Below are 17,035 nucleotides of genomic sequence, written 5' to 3' on the forward strand. Positions count from 1 at the left end.
TGGCTTGAAATTCTTGCTGTCAGCACAGCAGTCTAAAGTTGACCTGGGATGCTCGAGCTTGGTGGGGGAGGGGTGTCTGCCATTACTGAGGGTTGAATAGGCAGTTTTCCTCTCACAGTGTAAACAAAGCTGCTGGGATGTTTGAACAGGGCAGAGCCCACCACAGCTTGGCAAAGTCAAAGTCACTGTAGCCAGACTGCCCCTCTAGATTCCTCCTCTCTGGGCAGGGCATCTCTGAAAGAAAGGCAGCAGCCCCAATCAGGGACTTATAGATAAAACTCCCATCTCCCTGGGACAGAGCACCTGGTGGGAGGGGCAGCTGTGGGCGCAGCTTCAGCAGACTTAAATGTTTCAACCTGCCAGCTCTGAAGAGAGCAGCAGATCTCCCAGCACAGCGCTCGAGCTCTGCTAAGGGACAGACTGCCTCCTCAAGTGGGTCCCTGACCCCTGTGCCTCCTGACTGGTAGACATCTCCCAGCAGGGGTTGACAGACACCTCATACAGGAGAGCTCGGGCTGGCATCTGGCGGGTGCCCCCTGGGATGAAGCTTCTAGAGGAAGGAACGGGCAGCAGTCTTTGCTGTTCTACAGCCTCTGCCAGTGATTTCCAGGCAAACAGGGTCTGGAGTGGACCTCCAGCAAACTCAAGCAGACCTGCAGCAGAGGGCTCTGACTGTTAGAAGGAAAACTAACAAACAGAAAGGAATAGTATCAACATGAACAAAAAGGACGTCCACTCAGACCCCATCCAAATGTCACCAACATCAAAGACCAAAGGTAGATAAATCCACAAAGATGGGGAGAAACTAGCACAAAAAGGCTGAAAATTCCAAAAACCAGAATGCCTCTTCTCCTCCAAAGGATCACAACTCCTCGCCAGCAAGAGAACAAAACTGGACGGAGAGTGAGTTTGATGAATTGACAGAAGTACGCTTCAGAAGGTGGATAATAACCAACTCCTCCAAGCTAAAGAGCATGTTCTAACCCAATGCAAGGAAGCTAAGAACCTTGAAAAAAGGTTATACAAATTGCTAACTAGAATAGCCAGTTTAGGGAGGAACATACATGACCTGATGGAGCTGAAAAACATAGCATGAGAACTTTGTGAAGCATACACAAGTATCAATAGCCAAATCGATCAAGCAGAAAAAAAGGATATAAGAGATTGAAGATCAACTTAATGAAATAAAGCATGAAGACAAGATTAGAGAAAAAAGAATGAAAAGGAATGAACAAAGCCTCCAAGAAATATGGAAATATGTGAAAAGACCAAATCTACATTTGACTAGTGTACCTGAAAGTGATGGGGAGAATGGAACCAAGTTGGAAAACACTCTTCAGGATATTATCCAGGAGAACTTCCCCAATCTAGCAAGACAGGCCAACATTCAAATTCAGGAAATACAGAGAACACCACAAAGATACTTCTTGAGAAGAACAACCCCAAGACACATAATTTTCAGATTCACCAGGGTTGAAATGAAGGAAAAAATGTTAAGGGCAGCCAGAGAGAAAGGTCAGGTTACCCACAAAAGGCAGCCCATCAGACTAACAGCAGATCTCTCCGTCAAAATCCTATGAGCCAGAAGAGATTGGGGGCCAATATTCAACATTCTTAAAGAAAAGAATTGTCAATCCACAATTTCATGTCCAGCCAAACTAAGCTTCACAAGCAAAGGAGAAATAAAGTCCTTTACAGACAAGCAAATGCTGAGAGATTTTGTCACCACCAGGCCTGCCTTACAAGAGCTCCTGAAGGAAGCACTAAATATGGAAAGGAAAAACCGGTACTAGCCACTGCCAAAACATAATAAATTGTAAAGACCATCAACACTATGAAGAAACTGCATTAACTAATGGGCAAAATAACCAGTTAGCCTCATAATGACAGGATCAAATTCACACATAACAATATTATCCTTAAATATAAATGGCTTAAATGCCCCAATTAAAAGACACAGACTGGCAAATTGGATAAAGAGTCAAGACCCCTTGGTGTGCTGTATTCAGGAGACACATCTCACATGCAAAGACATATATAGGCTCAAAATAAAGGGATAGAGGAATATTTACCAAGCAAATGGAAAGAAAAAAAAAAAAGCAAGAGTTGCAATCCTAGTCTCTGATAAAACAGACTTTAAAAGCCAACAAATTTCAAAAAAGACAAAGAAAAGCATTACATAATGGAAAAGGAATCAATGCAACAAGAAGAGGTAACTATCCTAAATATATAGGCATCAATACAGGAGCACCCAGATTCATAAACCAAGTTCTTAGAGACCCACAAAGAGACTTAGACTCCCACACAATAATAGTGGGAGACTTTAACACCCCACTGTCAATATTAGGCAGGTCAACGAGACAGAAAATTAACAAGGATATTCAGGACTTGAACTCAGCTCTGGACCAAGTGGACCTAATAGGCATCTACAGAACTCTCCACCCCAAATCAACAGAATATACATTTTTCTCAGCACCACATCACACTTATTCTAAGATTGACCACACAATTGGAAGTAAAACACTCCTCAGCAAATGCAAAAGAATGGAAATTATAAAAACAGTCCCTCAGACCACAGTGCAATCAAATTAGAACTCAGGATTAAGAAACTCACTAAAACCACACAACTACATGGAAACTGAACAACCTGCCCCTGAATGACTACTGGGTAAATAACAAAATTAAGGCAGAAATAAATAAGTTCTTTGAAACCAATGAGAACAAAGACACAACATACCAGAATCTCTGGGACACAGCTAAAGCAGAGTTTAGAGGGAAATTTATAGCACTAAGTGCCCACGGGAGAAAGTGGGAAAGATCTAAAATCAACACTCTAACATCACAATTAAAAGAACTAGAGAAGCAAGAGCAAACAAATTCAAAAGCTCCAGAATACAAGAAATAACTAAGATCAGAGCAGAAGTGAAGGAGATAGAGACATGAAAAACCCTTCAAAAAATTAATGAATACAGGAGCTGGTTTTTTGAAAAAAATTAACAAAATAAATAGACAGCTAGCCAGACTAATAAAGAAGAAAAGAGAGAAGAAACAAATAGACACAATAAAAAATGATAAAGGGGATATCACCACTGATCCCACAGAAATACAAACTACCATCAGAGAATACTATAAACACCTCTATGCAAATAAACTACAAAATCTAGAAGAAATGGATAAATTGCTGGACACATACACTCTCCCAAGACTAAACCAGGAAGAAGTCGAATCCCTGAATAGACCAATAACAAGTTCTGAAATTGAGGCAGTAATTAATAGCCTACCAACCAAAAAAAGTTCAGGACCAGACAGATTCACAGCCGAATTCTACCAGAGGTAAAAAGAGGAGCTGGTACCATTCCTTCTGAAAGTATTCCAAACAACAGAAAAAGAGGGACTCCTCCCTAACTCATTTTATGAGGCCAGCAACATGCTGATACCAAAACCTGGCAGAGACACAACAAAAAAAGAGAAAATTTCAAGCCAACGTCCCTGATGAACATAGATGTGAAAATCCTCAATAAAATACTGGCAAACCAAATCCAGCAGCACATCAAAAAGCTTATCCACTATGATCAAGTCAGCTTCATCCCTAGGATGCAAGGCTGGTTCAACATATGCAAATCAATAAATGTAATCCATCACATAAACAGAACCAATCACAAAAACCACATGATTATCTCAATAGATGCAGAAAAGGCCTTTGATAAAATTCAACACCCCTTCATGCTAAAAACTGTCAATAAACTAGGAATTGATGGAACATATCTCAAAATAACAAGAGCTATTTATGACAAACCCACAGCCAATATCATACTGAGTGGGCAAAAGCTGGAAGCAGTCCCTTTAAAAACTGGCACAAGACAAGGATGCCCCCTCTCACCACTCGTATTCTGCATAGTATTGGAAATTCTGGCCAGGGCAATCAGGCAAGAGAAGGAAATAAAGGGTATTCAAATAGGTACAGAGGAAGTCAAATTGTCTCTGTTTGCAGATGACATGATTGTATATTTAGAAAACTCCATCTTCTCAGCCCAAAATCTCCTTAAGCTGATAAGCAACTTCAGCAAAGTCTCAGGATAGAAAATCAATGTGCAAAAATCATAAGCATTGCTATACACTAATAATAGACAAACAGAGAGCCAAATCATGAGTGAATTCCCATTCACAATTGCTACAAAGAGAATAAAATACCTAGGAATCAAACTTACAAGGGATGTGAAGGATCTCTTCAAAGAGAACTACAAACCACTGTTCAACGAAATAAGAGAGGGCACAAACAAATGGAAAAACATTTCACACTCATGGATAGGAAGAAACAATATCGTGAAAATTGCCATACTGCCGAAAGTAATCTATAGATTCAATGCTATCCCTATCAAGCTACCATTAACTTTCTTCACAGAGTTAGAAACAACTACTTTAAATTTCATATGGAACCAGAAAAGAGCTCGTATAGCAAAGACAATCCTAAGCAAAAAGAACAAAGTGGAGGCATCACGCTACCTGACTTCAAACTGTACTACAAGGCTACAGTAACCAAAACAGCTTGGTACTGGTACCAAAACAGATATATAGAACAATGGAACAGAAAAGAGGCCTCAGAAATAATGCCACACATCTACAACCATCTGATCTTTGACAAACCTGACAAAAACAAGCAATGAGGAAAGAATTCCCTATTTAATAAATGGTGTTGGGAAAACTGGCTAGCCATATGCAGAAAACTGAAAGTGGACCCCTTCCTTATACCTTATACAAAAATTAACTCAAGGTGGATTAAAGACTTAAATGTAAGACATAAACCATAAAATCCCTAGAAGAAAACCTAGGTGATACCATTCAGGACACAGGCATGGGCAAAGACTTCATGACTAAAACACCAAAAGCAAGGGCAACAGAAGCCAAAATTGACAAATGGGACCTAATTAAACTAAATAGCTTCTGCACAGCAAAAGAAACTATCATCAGAGTGAACAGGCAACCTACAGAATGGGAGTAAATTTTTGCAATCTGTCCATCTGACAAAGGGCTAGTATCCACAATCTACAAGAAACTTAAACAAATTTATAAGAAAAATCAAACAACCCCATCGAAAAGTGGGCAAAGGATATGAAGAGACACTCCTCAAAAGACATTTATGTGACCAACAAACATGAAAAAAAGGTCATCATCACTGGTCGTTAGAAAAATGCAAATTAAAACCACAATGAGATACCATCTCACACCAGTTAGAATGGTGATCATTAAAAAGTCAAGAAACAACAGATGCTGGAGAGGATGTGGAGAAATAGGAATGCTTTTACACTGTTCTAGGGAGTGTAAATTAGTTCAACCATTGTGGAAGACAGTGTGGTGATTCCTCAAGGATCTAGAACCAGAAATACCATCTGACCTGGCAATCCCATTACTGGGTATATACCCAAAGAATTATATATCATTCTACTCTAAAGACACATGTACACATATGTTTATTGCAGCACTGTTCACAATGGCAAAGACTTAGAACCAACCCAAATGCTCATCAATGATAGACTGGATAAAGAAAATTTAGCACATATACACCATGGAATACTATGCAGCCATAAAGAAGGATGAGTTCATTTCCTTTGCAGGGACATAGATGAAGCTGGAAACCATCATTCTCAGCAAACTAACACAGGAACAGAAAACCAAACACTGCATGTTCTCACTCATAAGTGGGAGTTGAACAATGAGAACACATGGACACAGGGAGGGGAATATCATGCACCAGGGCCTGTCAGGGGGTGGGGAGCTAGGGTAGGGATAGCATTAGGAGAAATACCTAAGGTAGATGATGGGTTGATGGGTGCAGCAAACCACCATGGCACATAACATGTAACAAACCTGCAGGTTCTGTACATATGTCCTAGAGCTTAAATTATAATAAAAATTAAAAATTAAAAAAGATGCCCCCAGCATCTTCCAAGCCACCTGTCACCAAGATCTTCACCCTCTCTGGAGGCTTCTCACTGCATCCCAGGCCGCTCTGTCAAAGCCCCCACCTCATGAATTATTTTGCCCTATTTGAGCATCTATTTCCAAGTCAGTTTCATGAGAGCCCAGACTATGCTCCTCTCTTTTTCAGGTGCATCTCCAGTTTTAGCACATTTTCTGGCAGTGTCAATGCTCAATAAATATTGGTTGAATCCATGATCAAAAGATTAAAGTATACAGTAATGAATAAATAATCAGGAGCCCAAGATCTCTGCCATTAAAATAATTTCTATGGGTTAAGACACTGTTCCATGTATAAATGCAAAAAGACCTGGGAGAGAATGACAAAGAAAAACATTATCACATTATCACAGCATCTCAAACTGCTTTTTAGACCCATGAAATAAGAAAGTTTTAAGGGGAGACAGGGAGAGGGGAATCAGGGTGAGTGGGGGATGCTGCTATATTTGTGTTTGGTGGGCAGAACGGAGAAAAGTGGCTCTCAGTAGGAAACCTGCAGGTATTCCAAATAATATCCCATTACTTCTCACTTTGTCGGAAGCTGGCACTACTTGAAGCCATTCCACCACCAAGAATGGTTTTCTTCACTACTGATTAGTCATACAGACACATGAGCATTATGGCTGTGCCTTCTTTTCTACTGTTCATCAATTAAAACTCTCCAGAGAATCATCACATCCTTTGTTTAGTTTCTTTGTACCTTTGAGAGACTCAAGGCAGAAGATATTATCTTCTCAACTGAAAACTGAGGTGGGGAACTGGTCTTCAGCCTCATAATCCTGTGCTCTAAACCACTAGAGAAAACTGTAATTTTCTTCCATTTGTTAAGACTAAGGCTAACATTAAAATTTTTTTTCATTTATTGTAGACAAATATTTTTCAGAAAATAGTTTCAATTTTTATTAATGAGGGCATAAGCTATAACAGTCCCTCAAACCTATCTTGAATCTAAATTGTTGCTGCAGTAAATGTAACTGTCATTATGGCCAAATTCCCCAGAAGGGCTGAAAAGAAGAGGAAAAAAGGAGAGCCATAGATTGAATCTTCAAAGAATTCCATGATGTCAATATCACAACTTCCAATGCCTACGCAGTTTATATTTTTCTATCGAAAATGAAAATTATATCTTTACCGAAGAGATAAACAGCAAAAGAGTAATATTTGAATAAAAATGCTACATTTGTTGCTGCCTTTTTGTTTTACTTGTGCAAGTTATATTTCTTTACTCTTTGTTTGCACTGACCTAGAAATTTGTGACAGATGTGTACAGCTCCCATCATTTTATATAAACTAGCTGTTATTTTTAAATGTTAAGTCCTAGGATGACTTTGTCACCGTCAACTCCCTCCCTCCACCCACCATGCAACAGATGAAAGACATTATGAAAGGTTAGAAGATGGACAGAGTTGGAAACAGCCTTTCCTCGAAGATATTTTTTTTTCAAGATCAAAATCAGAACCCAACCTTTTAAAGAACAGTCCTGAATTTAATTTCCTTTCCTTTGTTCTTATTTTAATTTCCCCCTAAACTGCACTTGAGCTTCCAATGATGTTCTTTCCTATCTAATGCCAATAATTTGCACTTCTGTCCTCCTTTTCATCTGGGGAATCATAAGGACATCTGAAACTTTCTCTTACGAACTTCAGAGAGCTGCCCTGACAGGTAAGTCCTTTGGTAACATTTTCAGAATGTGTAGTGAGACTAAACTTTGCAGTACAGGTTGAGTATTCCTCATCTGAAATGCTTAGAACCAGACATATTTTGGATTTTGATTTTTTTTCAGATTTGGGAATATTTCCATATGTATAGTGAGATATCTTGGGGATAGGACCCAAGCAAAATTCACTTATGCTTTAGATAGCCTGAAGGTAATTTTATACAATATGTTTAATAATTTTGTGCATAAAACAAAGCTTTGACTGCATTTTGACTGTGATCTGTCACATGAGGTCAGATGTGGAATTTTCCACTTGTGGCATCATTTTGGGGCTCAAACAGTTTCAGATTTGGGAGCATTTTGGATTTTGAATTTGGGAATTGGAGATGATCAACTGTAATGAAAATCCCTTCTGGAGCCCAGCGTAGGTGATTTGAAATGGTGACTACGCTTTAGTGGATGGAGGTAGTCACATGGGATGTGGGTGTTGCATGCACTTATGGCAGAGTTCATGAAGACACATGTGCCTGCAATGGCACAATCCCATCTTTAAGGAAATGGCCCTAAATCCTTTGATCTTCCTCAGTAGACCCTGTGACTTGCACAGGCTGCTTAGTTTGGGAGGTAAAATCAGTTATCATGTTTACTCTGGACATAGCAGATTGGAATTGGAAAAGAACTGCTATCCTACCCAGTGCCACTGGGCTAGAGAGAGATCTACCCCCTATAGGCAGGCATTGACTAGCCAGTGGAAGTGCTTGGCAATGAGGTCATCTTATCTGATTATTTCTTTTGGAAAGTGTGAGTGCTAGGTGAACACAAAAAGGTCTAGTCACTTGAGCTCGAGTTCATCTCCTAAGGGACACAGATTTTTTTCTTGGTAGAATCAAAAATATGTCACAGATTCCAGGACAAGAAGGTCTAAAATCCAAGATGATGGTGAGATGAAAAACAATCCTCCTACCCCACATTTCCATAAACACTTAAAATCAATTTTCATTTTACAGTTACATGATGTGTAGGTGCACTGTCCTCACAACCCCAAAGAATTTGACTGGCAGGACCAGTTCTGTTGAGAAAGAACGAAGGAATGCAATCCTTTCACAGGTTCAGGCTATGTGGGCACAGATCTGGGGCAGCCTCCTGGAAAACCTGCAGTGACCCGTACCTCTCCAGAGAGTAAAGCAAGCTTGAAGCACTAAATGACCAATGTGGATGGTATTGCCCTATTATTACATATACACTTGAAAAACAAACTGTGTTGTATTGCAACCCTTTGTCAATGTGGCTCACGACTTCTGGCATCTGTCCTCCAGGTCTGTGGCTGTCCTTTTCAAAGAACCTTTGGTTAGGCAATGAGCCACCAACAGAACAGAAAATAAGATTTGAGGATCCTGGCTCCAACCTTTCACTCTTAATTTCAGACTACTACCTCTAATACCAAATCACATACAGCAAGAACATTCTAGGTTAACATTAGTTGGGTTGAGGGAGAGCAGTAGAGGTACATTCCTCCCTCCCCAAACGTAGATCATTCCTCATATTGGAGAGTCACTCCTACTCTGTTTCAGTTGCCCTAGGGAGGAAAAATTTAAAGCGTGGAAAGTCAGTGGCTGCTATCTGTTCTGCAGATAGTACGTAGAAATGCTGTTACAAGCGCAGTGTTTCCTGGTCCTACAAGAATCCTCCAACGTCCCAGAGGGAGAGCGTTTTAAAACACATGACCACCTGTAAGGTCTCTGGCACCATATTCCAGGGCTCCATCTGCACTTTGCATCTTGGCCCTCCAGGGCCCTGATGGTAGATCTCCTCCAGTGGCATGGCCAACTCACAGCTACTACATCCTCAGTGACTTACAACATCCCTTCAGGTAGGTGGGCTGGTGTCTTCTTTCAGATGGCATTCTTTCTTTTTAGGAACAGTTCCTGGAAGCCACCCTTGCATTCTAATTAGGGGTGATGGCTCATTTGTTAGCTCTCAGAATACAATCAATGACAATGACGGGTGATATGGTTTGACTGTGTCCCCACCCAAATCTCATCTTGAATTATAGCTCCCATAATCCCCATGTGTCATGGGAGGGACCCAGTGGGAGATAATTGAATCATGGGGGAAGGTTTTCCTATGCTGTTCTCATGATAGTGAATAAGTCTCACAAGACTTGATGGTCATATAAAGGGGAGATTCCCTGTACATGCTGTCTTGCCCGCTGCCATGTAGGACGTGCCTCTGCTCCTCCTTTGCCTTCTGCCATGATTGTGAGGCCTCCCCAGCCATGTGGAACTGTAAGTCCATTAAACCTCTTTTTCTTTATAAATTACCCAGTCTTGGGTATTTCTTCATAGCTGTATGAAAATGGACTGATACAACAGGCCAGACTGTGGTACATGAATCAACTTATATGTCACCCCATCTGCTCATGGCTCAGGGGCTTCTATAAAGAGCTTTTCCAGGCACAGAATCTATGTGACCCCTCTCAGAGAAACATGCCCCTCTCTCTGTTGGAGCTCTTTTTCTTTATTTTATTATTTTATTTTCTCTTACTACAAGACATAATTGGTACACTGCTTCCAAGGAGCAGTTGTGAAAAGGGACTTTCTGGAATTCACCTGAAATAGACCAGACCACAAAGGGGTGGTTTGAGTTTAGAGATGAGCAAGAAGAACAACTTGAGTTTTGTTAGATGACACTTTCTTTTAGGTTTACTACTGAACTAGATAAGGCAGTGCAAAAGGAAATGTACATAGTTAGTGACACAGCAAGTGAACACAGCACCTTGATGCTGCTGTGAATTTTCAGAGACCTGTCCAGTGGTCAAGGTAGCCCCTGGGAAGTAAAGAAGCTGCTGGGTCAAATATTCCCAGAGCTGTGGGCTCTTTCAGCTGAAGGATGTAATTGAAACTCCATCCATACCCGAGGGTCTCCTATTACTATATAAGGACATCTTCACGGCTTCTCAGGATCACATACTTCCGTGTTATACCCTCTGTGCGTCATTGGGCTCCTGCAGGGCTGCAAGTGGAATATTCTAAATTCTTTACTTAAGTCCTAGTGTCTGACTTCCTACCAAGGGAAAAACTCAATACAAATTCTGGCTAAAACCAGGAGACATATGTTCTAGCCCTGGCTCTGTCCCTAACTCACCAGGTGTACAATCTTACACAAATCACATAATCTCCCTGGACTTTGGTTTCCTTACCTGCAGAACAAGCATTAGGTGGACTCTCTAGTCCCTTCTAGGCCTGAAATTCTGCAAGTATGATTCAATGTCTCCCTCAGATACATACATGGTAGGATTATATCCTAGAGACCTCTTGGCCAGATGTAGGGAATGGATAATGTGCTTTTGAAATAAACCATAAAATTGGCACAAAAGCAAGAAATAGAAGTGAGTGATCATGGACTCTCTGCATCAAGACACCGGTTCTAAATCTCATTCAGCAAAAATGCAGAGTACTGAAGAAATTCTAGACTGACCCTCAATCATTTCATGTCCTAGATAGTAAGTGGGGGAGGTAATCTAGATCTGGAATAGATTTAGAGAAATTTACCAGGAAAGTGAATTCAATGGGAACTTTAGGAAAAAGTAAATTCTCAGTACCAGGGTAGCACATGGTCAAGTGGCAGACAGGCTTTAAAAAGTCTAAGGAAAACACTGAAGTGTCTCATCTGCATGGGATACTAAAAGGGCAAAGAGTTCAGGAGCTTGAGGGGGTATCCTAGAATTTTTTCATCTGATTATGCCATCATGATAGACGCTAAACAGTAAGAAAAAAAGAAACATAGGGAAATAATTGTAATTAAGTAGAAAATTCTCAGAAGAATCCAAATGTAATAAAATATGTGTAACTCTGGAAATAGTAACTTAAAAATCAATAATTTATTTCCTGTCTCAGTAAATGTGCAGCCATCTACCTAACTGATAGAGCCAGAACTAAGGAGAATTATCCTAGAATCTTGTTTTTCACTTCCATCTCATTTAATCAATTACCCAAACCTTTCTATTCCTAAATGTATCTCATAGCTAAATATATCTGATTTTCATCTCCACTTCTGCTGCCTTAATTCAGTTCTTTGCTTTGTATCTCTTAGTTTACTGCAGAAGCCTCATAATTTACACCCTTACACCATTCTCCAAATTCCTTCTAGAGAGATCTATTTAACCCACAAATTTGATTATGTCACTTTCCTGCTTGAAACTAGTCGTCAGATCCCCACTGTGTATAGAAGAATTCTAAGCTCCAAAGCATGGTATAAAAAGCAATTATCTGGCTTTATTTCTAGGCATGCTCATTCCCAAATGGGCCTCCAGCCAAAACAAACTCTTTGAAACTCCCACAGGAACTGTCTGAATATGCCAACCTCATGTGTCTACCTCCACATCTTACTGCAGTCGCCATCTGCCTTCCCGGATATCCACCCTGAGCAAGGTGCCCCTCTGAGTTTCTACAGCACCCTGTAGAAACGTATCTCTATAACATCATGTTTGTTTTTGTTGCAAACCTCAATTAACTTTTTTATCTTCCTGACTAAAATATAAACTCTTTGATAGTTCTATCAACAAGGCCCAGGGCCATGGTTAGATAACCTCCTGCATACACATCATAGTGTGTATGTTGGCCTGTACCCCACACAAATTTTCCCATACACACACTCACTAACACCCCCCAAATACTCTCAGACCCACGCCTACAACACATGTTCTCTCATCTTTCAGCAAGATGTCAACATCACACCCAAATGTGGTATCAACGTCACCCATACAGTGGGGTATACAGTGACAACATCCCTCATAGACAGAATCTCAGTGTCACCCACAGACATAGTGCCAACATCCTACACAGACTTAATTTTTGTCCATATTTATCCCCAATGCCTCTCAGCGCATATGACATAGTAGATGTTTAATAAAGGCACATTGAATGGAGAGCTACGGGCCGCTGCAGGAGGAATGGATTTGTATGAGGGTTTGATGTCTGAGCTAAGCAAAAGGTGCATATAGTTTCTTAATGAGCCATCGGTAGGTCTGCTGGCCAAGAGGAGTAACATACCAGGAGATGGTGAGAAAACTGACTGCAAAGTCATCTCAACCCACTGTCAGTGTTCTTAGGGGAATAAACTATGGGCACAGAAAAAACACCAGAAATTCAGAGGAGATAGGTACTATGGTTTTCAATACAGACTGGTTAGATTCATGTCAATCTCAGAAATAATGATAATAACATTTTGTGAATATTTAGTAAAAGGTAGTTGTTTTCACCAGGAATATTGGAATCTCACTTCTTGTGGGATAGGTTAATTAGTCTATTGAATCAAAAAAATGAGACAGACTCCATGTACATAGACTTCAGTGGTCCATTTGACAAGGTCTACACTAGTCTGTTCTAAATGAGGTGAGCACAGAAAAGCAAGAGGATGTTGTCTTGGTGTCAGTTAGTGGGAAATGCAAGTAGGTTTCTAGTGGTTAGTCCTAGAGTTTTGTTCTCAACCTCGTCCTATTTAATAGTTTATCCAACACTTGAATGAAGATCAAGGAGGCACATGGAGTGGATTCATAGATAACAGCTGTCATCAAAATACTTTGCAAGCCAATATAAGGAACCTGAGAGGATTCAATAATAAGAGGAAATGGTATGCATGTTGTCAGATGAAATTTGACAAGACCAAAATATAAGGCTCTGTAACATCTTCTCAAACAGCGTCTGTGTGTAGGTTGAGGGAACTTGTGGCTCCCCACACTATGAGTTAACGGTGTGATTTAAGGCTTCCCTAAAGGAAGTAAAGAACAGATAATGAAGGAAATGGTAGTCCCGTTTTCTGCACGCTGATGGATCACACTTGGAATATTGCTTTGGACTCAGGTAGGTACCAGACTCTCTAGGTGGATCAAAGGTGGAAAAGAGCAAGTGGAGTATTTAAGAGTCCTGTAACCATGTCTGAGGAGAAAGAGTGGAAGGATCTGGGATGAACGGCCTGCAGAAGGGATGGTCCAGGGGCCACGGCAAGTTGTCCTTCATATCAGAAGGGCTGTCACATGGAAGTGAGATCTTGTTGGTCTGTGTGATTGGTCCCACAGGTAGAACTGAGACCAACAGGTGCAAGTTGCTGGATACAATCACATTTTTTATTATAAGCAAGGGACTTAGAATAGTCACATCAATAATTAGAAAGACATTTACCAATATGTTGTTGGTTCCATCTTTAGATGGGAGATCAGCCTGAATGAACTTCTAATGTGCATTCTTCCCTCCATGTAAAAAATATGCCAGTAGCCTTGTATGGTCGATTGTAAAAATAACCCCAAATTCCTCCCATACCTTTATGCACACTCCTTTGCAATGTGGTGTGGTAGCATCTCCCATCAAGAGTATATTTCTCAACCTCTTGAATCTGGGCTTGGCCCTGTGACTTTTTTTTGATTAATGGGGCATCAGCAAATGTGACTCATTTGTGAAGGAGATGCTTCAAATGTGCTTGTGTCTCAGGGCTTTCCCTAATGCTGCCCCTGGGAATCCTGAAACTGCCATGAACCTAGACTGGTGAGCTGGAGACTCTTGACTCAGCCAGCTGTCTCACTCCAGTTAACTACCAGTACCAACAGCCAAACACGTGAGTAAGGACATCGTAAACCAAGCAGATCCCAGATGAATGGCCCACTGACCACAGGTGGATGAGTGAGCCCAGGCAAGACCAGCAGGACTGCTCTGCTAAGCCCAGTTCCAACTGCTGTATCAGAATCATTAACTAATAAATGATTGTTATTTTCAGCCACCATGCTTTGGGGTAGTTTATAACACAGCAAAAATGGATACATCATAGGCAATACTCTGTTTGTCCCAGAATATATCCAGGTTGTTTTCTTTCACGCACTCTTTTCAAGGGGGGATTTGAGCATTTTTCTTTTGTTAGTTAAGACAGAATCTACTCTTAACTTAATAGTACAGGGAACCAATGTGGTGGGTTGAAATGGTGGAAAAGTAGTGGAAAATACGGCAGACCCAGAAAGACTTCTGTTGGCCTAAGATTTTTAAAAAAGGTTTACTGACATGGATAATTGATTACATGGTTGACTGTCCAACTGACGGCTGAATGAAAACAATCGCCAAAGCCATGAGCCAACAGACGATATGGGGCGGCAGCTTTCGGTTTCTCCACTAACGGTAGAGGCAGATTGAAACTTTTTGTGACCAGGTCTTCACATGTCTTCGTATTCTTGATATTAATAACTCCACTTTGTATAGCACATTTTGGTTCAAAAAACATTTTTGACATCCATTCTTTCAGGTATTTATAGTTAGCATTTCACACTGAGAATATTAGAGGTATGTACAACAGATGCATTTAGTTGGGGTGTGCAGAGAGTCAGGTTCTTGCTTCAATTTTGCTGCAGCAGTGCAGAATGAGTGTGGAAGAGAAGAGGGAGCAGGGTTAATAGGTCAAGGGAAAGCCCCCTCCCACCCCCTCAGCACCGCCCTGCTGAGGAAATAAGCTGTTCTCCCTATTCCATTGCCCGCAGAAGGCAGCCTGAAGACTTCCCACACTGCTGTAGTTCAAAGGACCAATACTCAACACATCATTTCCTCTATTTGCTTTCCTTGGTGTGATAGCCTCTTGAGGAAATGCTATTTATTTATTTACGTATTTCTTTATTTTTAGGAACATTTCTGGCCTGATTTGAAGCTGCTACATCTACTTTGAAAGAAGCCACATAACCTTTGCTGCTTCTTCATTTCAAGTTTTCCTTTGAATTTTCTATTTCCTGAGCTGGGAGAAATAAGAGGATGCACCCTCTCCCTTTCTAACAGGTTAGACCAGGCAGAGGCCTAAAAATGGCGTCTCCGGGTTTTATCAAAGCCTTGAACTTCTGGCAGGAGCTTCCTTCTTTCATGCTATGCCGGCTTTCTTCATGACTTTGATTCACATCTTCTTTGTCCTGCTGTTACAAAGGAGCTGTCCGTGTCTTCTCCACTCTCTTGGGGAGTATATGTATTCCTTGTTTATTCCTCCTCTAAATAAGAGTCTTATAAATATTCAGAAGTGCTGGCCCGCAAAGAGACTTGGAGTAAGGAGTTTTGGGTTGGTGGATTTTTTTTCCAATTCAAGCTTTTGGACACGTGTTCCTCCAGATCCTTTGAGGCCAACTGGATGGCTAATTAATTAATGGACTGGCTGATTTAGCAAATGGACTTACAGAGGTGTTACTAAAACACTAAAAAGCAGAACAATTTTATTTACAACCTCATCATCCCACAAGTCAAACAGGATTCATCTTCCGTAGGGCTCTGTGATGGTTGTTTCTCAGGACTAGATATTGTTAGAGATTAAATATAGTTATATATATTTGTGTGTCTATATATATATATGGATGTATATATATGTGTGTGTTTATATAGATATATACATAGACATTTATGTATATATGTCTGAGGATCTAACACTCCAAAAATCTTAGCATAGAAAACAGTTTGAACTTATAAATAAGCCATTTTCACTTAAAGATTCCACTTCTTTCACTAGAAACCTTTTACACTTTGTTTCCCCTCCCCACCTCAACACCCTGCTAGCTTCCCTCCCACCCCCCACCCTGGAACAACAGATTGGGTTAGTGCTAGAAAATGTCTTTTATGGGCAAGTTAGGCAACATTCCATTGTCAATACAATCAACAGAAGTCAGAAATGTCAATATTAGGCAACAGTCAAAAAATTCAAATGAGTTTCTGGAAGTTGTTCCATTTCAGGCCCCTAGTAATTTCTGAGTAATTCCTTCATTTGCCTTCCAAACATTTGGCACAAGATTATCTTCAGGGCAAAAGCTATGCCCATTAAGCAAATTTATCCAAGCAAAACTGTGCAGCAAAAAGTGCTTTAACATATTCCAAGGTTCAATGTCTCTTTTTTAAGGCAGCTGCTCCTGTCAGCAAAAATAGAATTTAGGGGAGTGCCAACCACAGCATCCTGGGGACTGAAACATCTTTACACATAGTTGTTCTATTTTCAAATAAAAAAATATATATATAATATATATAGATAGATGATGTTTAAACATTGCGAAGCTTAAAGGCATGCACAGAGAGATTAATTGTCGTGTGTGACTATAAGTAACACAAGGGTGAGATTAATAATCTGCTCAGAGAATTATTTTTCATGCGACACACAGAATTTTATTGTGTGTATTTCATTATTGCTATCTGATGGTCCCAAGGGTTCATTATGTTTATATAAAGATTCCTTGCCTCTTTCCAGAGCCTGGAATGTTTATATTTTAGCGCATAATCTTCAGAGACTCTGATGTGAAAAGTAGAATGTGTTTTTAAAAACCCGTTGTGTATTTTCCAGAGTTATTTACAAAAAAAAAATTTTATTGAATTTGCATTGATCAGTAGTTCCCAACCAGAGGTGACT

The sequence above is a fragment of the Pongo abelii genome, chromosome 5 (assembly GCF_028885655.2).
Source record: "Pongo abelii isolate AG06213 chromosome 5, NHGRI_mPonAbe1-v2.0_pri, whole genome shotgun sequence".
Taxonomy (NCBI): Eukaryota; Metazoa; Chordata; class Mammalia; order Primates; family Hominidae; genus Pongo; species Pongo abelii.